Source organism: Eulemur rufifrons, unplaced genomic scaffold (assembly GCF_041146395.1).
Source record: "Eulemur rufifrons isolate Redbay unplaced genomic scaffold, OSU_ERuf_1 scaffold_43, whole genome shotgun sequence".
In the NCBI taxonomy this organism is placed as follows: Eukaryota; Metazoa; Chordata; class Mammalia; order Primates; family Lemuridae; genus Eulemur; species Eulemur rufifrons.
The window spans coordinates 1,044,069-1,054,299 of NW_027182825.1; positions in this window are offsets into that span (position 1 = coordinate 1,044,069).

A 10,231-nucleotide genomic window follows, 5' to 3' on the forward strand; every position below is an offset into this window, starting at 1 on the left:
ATTCCGGCACCGAATGCAACTATGGGGTGGTGTTTCGTAGGCTTGCAAAACTCTAGTTTGGACGAAGTTTGAGAGTCATATATAGGAAAGTTTACAGTCACGTAGAGAAAGCAACTCTCTGGGTGTGGAATGTAGAGTTATTTTGGTTCAAATAGAGTTATTTTGGTTGAAGTGTGAGAGTCATATATGGGAACGCTTACATTCACTCAGAGAAAACAACATTTGGGTGGTGGTTTGTAGGGCATACTAAACTGTAGTTTGGAAGAAGTACGAGAGTCCTATATAGGAACACTTACATTCACACAGAGAAAGCACTTATGGCATCAGGTTTTGTAGGCATGCTAAACTGCAGTTTGGAAGAAGTTGGAGAACCTTATACAGGAAAGATTACCGTCACCTAGGGAAAGCAACTCTCGGGAGATTTTTTTGTACACATGCTAAACTCTAATTTGGATGAAGTGTGAGAGTCAAACATGGGACCGCTTACATTCCCTCAGAGAAACAACACTGGGGTGGTTTTTGTAGGCATACTAAATAGTTTGGAAGAAGTACGAGAATGATATTTGGGAACGCTTACATTCACACAGAGAAAGCAACTACGGGGTGGTGTTTTGTAAGCATGCTATAGTTTGGAAGAAGTTCCAAACCTGAACAGTCATTCAGAGAAAGCAACTCTTGGTGGGTGATTTTTAGGTCTGCTAAATTGTATTTTGAAAGAAGTACCAGAGTCATATATACTAATGCTTACATTCATGCAAAGAAAAAACCATGGGGTGATGTTTTGTGGGCATGTTAACCTGTAGTTTGGAAGAAGTTGGAGAGTCTTATTTAGGAAAGCTTACAGTCACCTAGAGAAAGCAACTCTCGGGAGAGCCTTTCTTGGCCTGCTAAACTCTACTTTGCATCAATTGTGAGAGTCAAACATGGGAATGCTTTCATTCATTCAGAGAACGCAACGTTTGGGTGGTGGTTTGTAGGCATTCTAAACTGTATTTTGGAGGAAGTACGAGAGTCATGTATATGAACGCTTACATTCATGCAGAGAAAGCAACTGTGGGGTGGTTTCTAGGCATGCTAAACTCTAGTTTGGACGAAGTTTGAGAATCACATATAAGAAAGCTTAGAGTCGCTTAAAGCAAATCTCTGGGTGTGGAATGTAGGTGTGCCAAACTCTATTTTGGTTTCAGAGTGAGAGTCATATATGGGAAGGCTTACATTCACTCAGAGAAAGCAACGATGGTGTGGTCGTTTGTAGGCGTACTGAACTCTAGTTTGGAAGAAGTAGGAGAATGATATATGGGAACGCTTACATTCATGCAGAGAAAGCAATTATAGGGTGGCTTTTTTGTAGCCATGCAAATCTCTATTTTGCAAGAAGTTAAAGAGTAATATATAGGAAAGCGTACCGTCATTTATAGAAACCAACTTTCGGGGGATGATTTGTAGGCCTGCAAAACTCTACTTTGGAAGAAGGGGGAGAGTCATATGGGGGACTGTGTATATTCAGTCGGAGAAATCAACGATGGGGTTGTGGTTTGTAGGCATACTAAACTCTAGTTTGGAAGAAGGACGAGAATCATTTATAGGAACGCTTACATTCATGCAGAGAAAGCAACTATGGAGTGATGTTTGTATGCCTACTAAACGATAGATTGGAGGATGTTCGAGAGTCATATCTGGAAAGCTTACATTCATTTAGAGAAAGCAACTCTCTGGGGGTGGTTCGTAGGCCTGCTAAACTCTATTTTCAATGAAGTGTTCGAATCATATACAGGAACGCTTACATTCACTCAGAGAAAGCAACGTTGGGGTGGCCGTTTGTGAGCATACTAAACTCTACTTTGGAAGAGGTACGAGAGACATACATAGGAACGCTTACATTAACACAGAGAAAGCAAATACGGGGTGCTGTAGTGCAGGCATGCTAAACTATAGATTGGAAGAAGTTCGAAAGCTGACAGTCACTTAGAGAAAGCAACTCTTGGCGGGTGATTTTTAGGTCTGCTAAATTGTATTTTGAAAGACGTACAAGAGTCATATATACAAACGCTTACATTTATGCAGAGAAAGAAACTATGGGGTGATGTGTTGTTGGCATGCTAAACTGCAGTTTGAAAGGACTTCCAGAGTGTTATATAGGATAGCTACAGTCACCTAGAGAAAACAACACTCGGGACAGCTTTGCAAGCCTCTAAACACTAATTAGCAGCAATTGTGAGAGTCAAATATGGGAAAGCTTACATTCACGGAGAGAACACAACGTTTGGGTGGTGGTTTGTAGGCATAATAACTGTAGGTCAGAAGAAGTAGGAGAGTCATATATATGAACAGTTACATTCACGCAGAGAAAGAAACTGTTGGGTGGTGTATGTACGCATGTTAATCTATACTTTGGAGGAAGTTTGAGAGTCATATCTGGGGAAAATTACAGTCACATAGCTAAATCAACCATCGGGGACTGGTTTGTAGGTCTGCTAAATTCTATTTTGGAAAAAGTGATTCATATAAGGGAATGCTTATGTTCACTCAGAGAAAGCAACGATGCGGTGGTGTATTGTTGGCATGCTAAACTTTAGTTTGGAAGAAGTTCGAGAGTTTTACATAGGAAAGCTTACATTCACCTAGAGAAAGCAACTCTCAGGATGTGGTTTATAGGCCTGGTGAACTCTAATTTGGATCAAGTGTGAGAGTCATACATATGAGTTCCAAAATACAGTTTAGTATGCCTACAAACCACCAGCCTAACATTGCTTTCTCTGAGTGGATATAGGCCTTCCCTTATATGAATCTCGGACTGCTTTCAAAATGCAATTTGCCGGACCTACAAAACACCGCCCGAGAGTTGCTTTCTCTCACTATAAGCTTTCCTATATATGACTTTGGGACATAGTTTAGCATGCCAACAAAAGGCCACCCCATAGTTTGCGTGAATGTAAGCGTTCCTATGCATCACGCTGGTACTTCTTCCAAAGTATAGTACACCTACCAACCACCTCCCCAACGTTGCTTTTTCTGAGTGAATGTAAGCATTCTTTTATTCTCGTACTTCCTCCAAACTCCAGTTTAGTGTGACTAAAAATCACCACCGCAACCTTGCTTTCTCTGAGTGAATGTTAGCGTTCCCATTTATGATTCACACTTCATCCAAAATAGAATTTAGCAGAACTACAAACCGGCCCCCAAGGGTTGCTTTCTCTGTGAGACTGTAAGCTTTCCTATTACTCTTAACTTCTTCGCAACTAGAGATTTGCATGCCTACAAAACACCACCCCATAGTTGCCCTCTCTGCGTGAATGTAAGCACTCATATATATGACTCTGCTACTTCTTCCAAAATACAGTTTAGTATGCTTACAAACAACCAACCAAACGTTGCGTTCTCTGAGAGAATGTTAGCGTTCCCAAGTATGACTGTTCCAAATGATGCAAAGTAGAGTTTAGCAGGCTTACAAACTATCTCTCGAAAGTTGCTTCCTCTGGGGGACTGTAAGCTTTCCTATAAAAGACTGTCGAACTTCTTCGAAACTACATTTCAGCACGCCAACAAAACATCACCACATAGTTTCTTTCTCAGCATAAATATAAGCGATTTTATATATGACTCTTGTACTTCTATCAAAATACAATTTAGCAGACCTCAAAATCAACCGCCAAGAGTTGCTTTCTCTAAGTCACTGTCAGCTTTCGAACTTCTTCCAAATTATATTTTATCATGCCTACAAAACACCACCCCATAGTTGCTTTCTCTGCGTCCATATAATCGTTCATATATATGACTCTCGTACTTCTTCCAAACTGGAGTTAGTATACCTACAAACCGGCACCCAATTTACCTTTCTCTGAGTGAATGAAGCGTATCCATGTATGCCTCTTTCACTTCATCCAAATTAGAGTTTAGCGGCCCACAAACCACCTCCTGTGAGTTGCTTTCTCTAGGTGACTGTAAACTTTCCTATATAAGACTCTCGAACTTCTTCCAAACTACAGTTTAGCATGCCAACAATACAGCGCCCCATCGTTGATTTCTCTGAGTGAACATAAGCGTTCCCATATATGACTCTCACTCTTCTTCCAAAATAGAATTTAGCAGACCTACACAACACCCGATGGTTCCAATTCTCTAGGTGACTTTAATTTTTCCCACATATGACTCTCGAACTTCCTCCAAACTAGATTATGATGATTACATAGGCCACCCCACAGTTGCTTTCTCTGCGTGAATGTAACCGTTCATATATGACTCTCCTACTTCTTTTGAACTACAGCATTTATTCCTACAAACCATCACGACAACGTTCTTTCTGTGAGTGAATGCAAGCGTTCTCACACTTCATCCAAATTACAGTTTAGCAGACCTACCAACAAACTACAGAGATTTGTTTTTCTCTGTGTCACTGTAATCTTTCCTATGTAAGGCTCTCGAACTTCTTCCAAACCACAGTTTAGCATGCCAACAAAATACGATCACAGAGTTGCTTTCTCTGCGTGAATGTAAGCATTCGTATATATGACTCTCCTACTTCCTCCAAAATACAGTTTAGAATGCTTACAAACCACCACCCAAACGTTGCGTTCTCTGAGTCAATGTAAGCGTTCCCATGTTTGACTCTCACAATTGATGCAATCTAGAATTTAGCATGCTTAGAAACAATCTCCCGAGAGTTGCTTTCTCTGGGTGACTGTAAACTTTCCTATGTAAGACTCGCGAACTTCTTCCAAACTACAGTTTAGCATGCCAAAAAAACACCGCCCCATAGTTGATTTCTCTTCGTGATCATAAGCGTTCCCATATATGACTCTCATTCTTCTTTCAAAATAGAATTTAGCAGATCTACAAAATGGCCCCCGATGGTTGCTTTCTCTAAGTGACTGTAATTTTCCCCAGATATGACTCTCGAAATTCCTCCAAACTACAGATTAGCATGCATACATACGCCACCCAACAGTTGCTTTCTCTGCGTGAATGTAACCGTTCATATATGACTCTCCTACTTCTTCCGAACTACAGTTATTATGCCTACAAACCACCACCCAAACGTTGTGTTCTCTGAGTGAATGTAAGCGTTCCCATGTTTGACTCTCACAATCGCTGCTTGTTAGAGTTTAGCAGGCTTGCAAAGCTCTCCTGAGTGTTGCTTTCTCTAGGTGACTGTAAGCTATCCTACATAACACTCTCGAACTTCTTCCAAACTGCAGTTTAGCATCCCCACAACACATCACCCCATAGTTTCTTTCTACGCATGAATGTAAGCGTTTGTATATAAGACTCTGACACGTCTTTCAAAATACAATTTAGCAGACTTAAAAAATCACCCGCCAAGAGTTGCTTTCTCTAAGTGACTGTCAGCTTTCGAACTTCTTCCAATCTATAGTTTAGCATGCCTGCACTACAGCACCCCGTATTTGCTTTCTCTGTGTTAATGTAAGCGTTCGTATTTATGTCTCTTGTACCTCTTCCAAAGTAGAGTTTAGTATGCTCACAAACGGCCACCCCAACGTTGCTTTCTCTGAGTGAATGTAAGCGTTCCTGTATATGATTTTAACACTTCTTTGAAAATAGAGTTTAGCAGGCCTACGAACCACCCCCCGAGAGTTGCTTTCTCTAAATGACTGTAAGCTTTCCAGATATGACTCTCGAACATCCTCCAAACTATAGTTTAGTAGGCATACACACATCACTCCATAGCTGGTTTGTCTGCGTGAATGTAACCGTTCATATATATGACTTTCCTACTTCTACCGAACTACAATTAAGGCCACAAACTGCAACCCAAACCTTGCGTTCTGAGTGGATGTAAACCTTCCCATACTTGACTTTAAGAGTTGGTGCAAATTATCAGGCTTAGAAACCATCTCCCAAGAGTTGCTCTCTCTAGGTGACTGTAAGCTTTGCTATATAAGATTCTAAACTTCCTCCAAACTATAGTTTAGTAGGCATACAAACCTCACTCCATAGTTGCTTTCTCTGCATGAATGTAAGCGTTCCTATATATGATTCTCGTACTTTCTCCAAACTAGAGTTTAGTATGCCTACAAAACACAACCCCATCCTCGATTTCTCTGAGTCAATGTACGTGGTCCCCAATATGACTCTCCCACTTCTTCCAAAGTAGAGTTTTGCAGGCCTACCCTTCATCCCCCGAAAGTTGGTTTCTATAAATGAGTGTACGCTTTCCTATATAACTTCTTCCAAACTAGAGATTAGCATGGGTACAAAAAAGCCACCCCATAATTGCTTTCTCTGCATGAATGTAAGCATTCCCATATATCATTTTCCTACTTCTTCCAAACTAGAGTTTAGTATGCCTACAAACCACCACACCATCGTTGCTTTCTCTGAGTGAATGTAACCCTTTCCATATATGACTCTCAATCTAAACCAAAATAGAGTTTAGCACGCCTACATTCCACACCCAGAGATTTGCTTTCTCTAAGTGACTCTAAGCTTTCTTATATGTGATTCTCAAACTTCGTCCAAACTAGAGTTTAGCACGCCTAGAAAACACCACCCCACAGTTCCTTTCTCTGCATGAATGTAAGCGTTTGAATATATGACTCTGGTACTTCTTTCAAAATACAATTCAGCAGACCGAAAATTCCACCGCCAAGAGTTGCTTTCTCTAAGTGACTGTCTGCTTTCGAACTTCTTCCAAACTATATTTTAGCAGGCCTACAAAACACCACCCCATAGTTGCTTTCTCTGCGTCCATATAAGCGTTCATATATATGACTCTAGTACTTCTTCCAAACTGGAGTTAGTATACCTACAAACCGGCACCCCAATTTACCTTTCTCTGAGTGAATGAAGCGTATCCATGTATGCCTCTTTCACTTCATCCAAATTAGAGTTTAGCGGCTTACAAACCACCTCCTGTGAGTTGCTTTCTCTAGGTGACTGTAAACTTTCCTATATAAGACTCTCGAACTTCTTCCAAACTACAGTTTAGCATGCCAACAATACAGCACCCCATCGTTGATTTCTCTGAGTCAACATAAGCGTTCCCATATATGACTCTCACTCTTTTTCCAAAATAGAATTTAGCAGACCTACACACCAGCCCCCGATTGTTCCTTTCTCTAAATGACTCTAATTTTCCCCAGATATGACTCTCGAACTTCCTCCAAACTACAGATTATGATGATTACATACGCCACCCCACAGTTGCTTTCTCTGCGTGAATGTAACCGTTCATATATATGACTCTCCTACTTCTTCGAACTACAGTTGTTATTCCTACAAACCACCACGACAAAGTTCTTTCTCTGAGTGAATGCAAGCGTTCTCACACTTCATCCAAATCACAGTTTAGCAGACCTACCAAGAAACTACAGAGAGCTGTTTTCTCTGTGTCACTGTAATCTTTCCTATATAAGGCTCTCGAACTTCTTCCAAACCACAGTTTAGCATGCCAACAAAATACGATCACAGAGTTGCTTTCTCTGCGTGAATGTAAGCATTCGTATATATGACTCTCCTACTTCCTCCAAAATACAGTTTAGAATGCTTACAAACCACCACCCAAACGTTGCGTTCTCTGAGTGAATGTAAGCGTTCCCATGTTTGACTCTCACAATTGATGCAAATTAGAGTTTAGCACGCTTAGAAACAATTTGTCGAGAGTTACTTTCTCTAGGTGACTGTAAGCTTTCTTATATAAGACTCGCGAACTTCTTCCAAAGCACACTTTAGCATCCCAACGAAACACTGCCCGATCGTTGATTTCTCTGAGTGAACATAAGCGTTCCCACATATGAATTTCACTCTTCTTCCAAAATAGAATTTAGCAGATCTACAAAACGGCCCCCGATTGTTGCTTTCTCTAAGTGACTGCAATTTTCCCCAGATATGACTCTCGAACTTCCTCCAAAGTATAGATTAACATGCGTACATACACCACCCAACAGTTTCTTTCTCTGCGTGAATGTAACCGTTCATATATATGACTCTCCTACTTCTTCCGAACTACAGTTATTATGCCTACAAACCACCACCCAAACGTTGTGTTCTCTCCGTGAATGTAAGCGTTCCCATGTTTGACTCTCACAATTGCTGCTAATTAGTGTTTAGAGGCTTGTATAGCTGTCCCGAGTGTTGCTTTCTCTAGGTGACTGTAAGCTATCCTATATAACACTCTCGAACTCCTTCCAAACTGCAGTTTAGCATGCCAACAACACATCACCCCATAGTTTCTTTCTCTGCATGAATGTAAGCGTTTGTATATGACTCTGGTACGTCTTTCAAAATACAATTTAGCAGACCTAAAAATCACCCGCCAAGAGTTGCTTTCTCTAAGTGACTGTCAGCTTTCGAACATCTTCCAATCTATAGTTTAGCATGCCTGCATTACAGCACCCCGTATTTGCTTTCTCTGTGTTAATGTAAGCGTTCGTATTTATGTTTCTCGTACCTCTTCCAAAGTAGAGTTTAGTATGCTCAAAAACGGCCACCCCAACGTTGCTTTCTCTGAGTGAATGTAAGCGTTCCTGTATATGATTCTAACACTTCATTGAAAATAGAGTTTAGCAGGCCTACGAACCACCCCCAGAGAGTTGCTTTCTCTAAATGAATGTAAGCTTTCCAGATATGACTCTCGAGCATCCTCCAATCTATCGTTTAGTAGGCATACAAACATCACTCCATAGTTGCTTTCTCTGCATGAATGTAAGCGTTCCTATATATGATTCTTGTCCTTCTTCCAAACTAGAGTTTAGTATGCCTACAAACCACAACCCCATCGTTGATTTCTCCGAGTGAATGTACCCAGTCTGCCATATGATTCTCCCCCTTCTTCCAAAGTAGAGTTTTGCAGGCCTACAAACCATCCCCCGAAAGTTGGTTTCTATAAATGACGGTACGCTTTCCTATATATTTCTCTTTAACTTCTTGCAAAATAGAGATTAGCATGGCTACAAAAAAGCCACCCCATAATTGCTTTCTCTGCATGAATGTAAGCGTTCCCATATATCATTCTCCTACTTCTTCCAAACTAGAGTTCAGTATGCCTACAAACCACCACACCATCGTTGCTTTCTCTGAGTGAATGTAAGCCTTCCCATATATGACTCTCACTCCCAAACCAAAATAGAGTTTAGCACGCCTACATTCCACACCCAGAGATTTGCTTTAAGCGACTCTAAGCTTTCTTATATGTGATTCTCAAACTTCGTCCAAACTAGAGTTTAGCATGCCTAGAAAACACCACCCAGAGTTGCTTTCTCTGCATGAATGTAAGCGTTTGAATATATGACTCTGGTATTTCTTTCAAAATACAATTCAGCAGACCGAAAAATGAACCGCCGAGAGTTGCTTTCTCTAAGTGACTGTCTGCTTTCGAACTTCTTCCAAACTATATTTTAGCAGGCCTACAAAACACCACCCCATAGTTGCTTTCTCTGCGTCCATATAAGCGTTCATATATATGACTCTAGTACTTCTTCCAAACTGGAGTTAGTATACCTACAAACCGGCACCCCAATTTACCTTTCTCTGAGTGAATGAAGCGTATCCATGTATGCCTCTTTCACTTCATCCAAATTAGAGTTTAGCGGCTTACAAACCACCTCCTGTGAGTTGCTTTCTCTAGGTGACTGTAAACTTTCCTATATAAGACTCTCGAACTTCTTCCAAACTACAGTTTAGCATGCCAACAATACAGCGTCCCATCGTTGATTTCTCTGAGTCAACATAAGCGTTCCCATATATGACTCTCACTCTTCTTCCAAAATAGAATTTAGCAGACCTACACACCAGCCCCCGATTGTTCCTTTCTCTATGTGACTCTAATTTTCCCCAGATATGACTCTCGAACTTCCTCCAAACTACAGATTATGATGATTACATACGCCACCCCACAGTTGCTTTCTCTGCGTGAATGTAACCGTTCATATATGACTCTCCTACTTCTTCGAACTACAGTTGTTATTCCTACAAACCACCACGACAAAGTTCTTTCTCTGAGTGAATGCAAGCGTTCTCACACTTCATCCAAATCACAGTTTAGCAGACCTACCAAGAAACTACAGAGAGTTGTTTTCTCTGTGTCACTGTAATCTTTCCTATATAAGGCTCTCGAACTTCTTCCAAACCACAGTTTAGCATGCCAACAAAATACGACCACAGAGTTGCTTTCTCTGCGTGAATGTAAGCATTCGTATATATGACTCTCCTACTTCCTCCAAAATACAGTTTAGAATGCTTAAAAACCAGCCACCCAAACGTTGCGTTCTCTGAG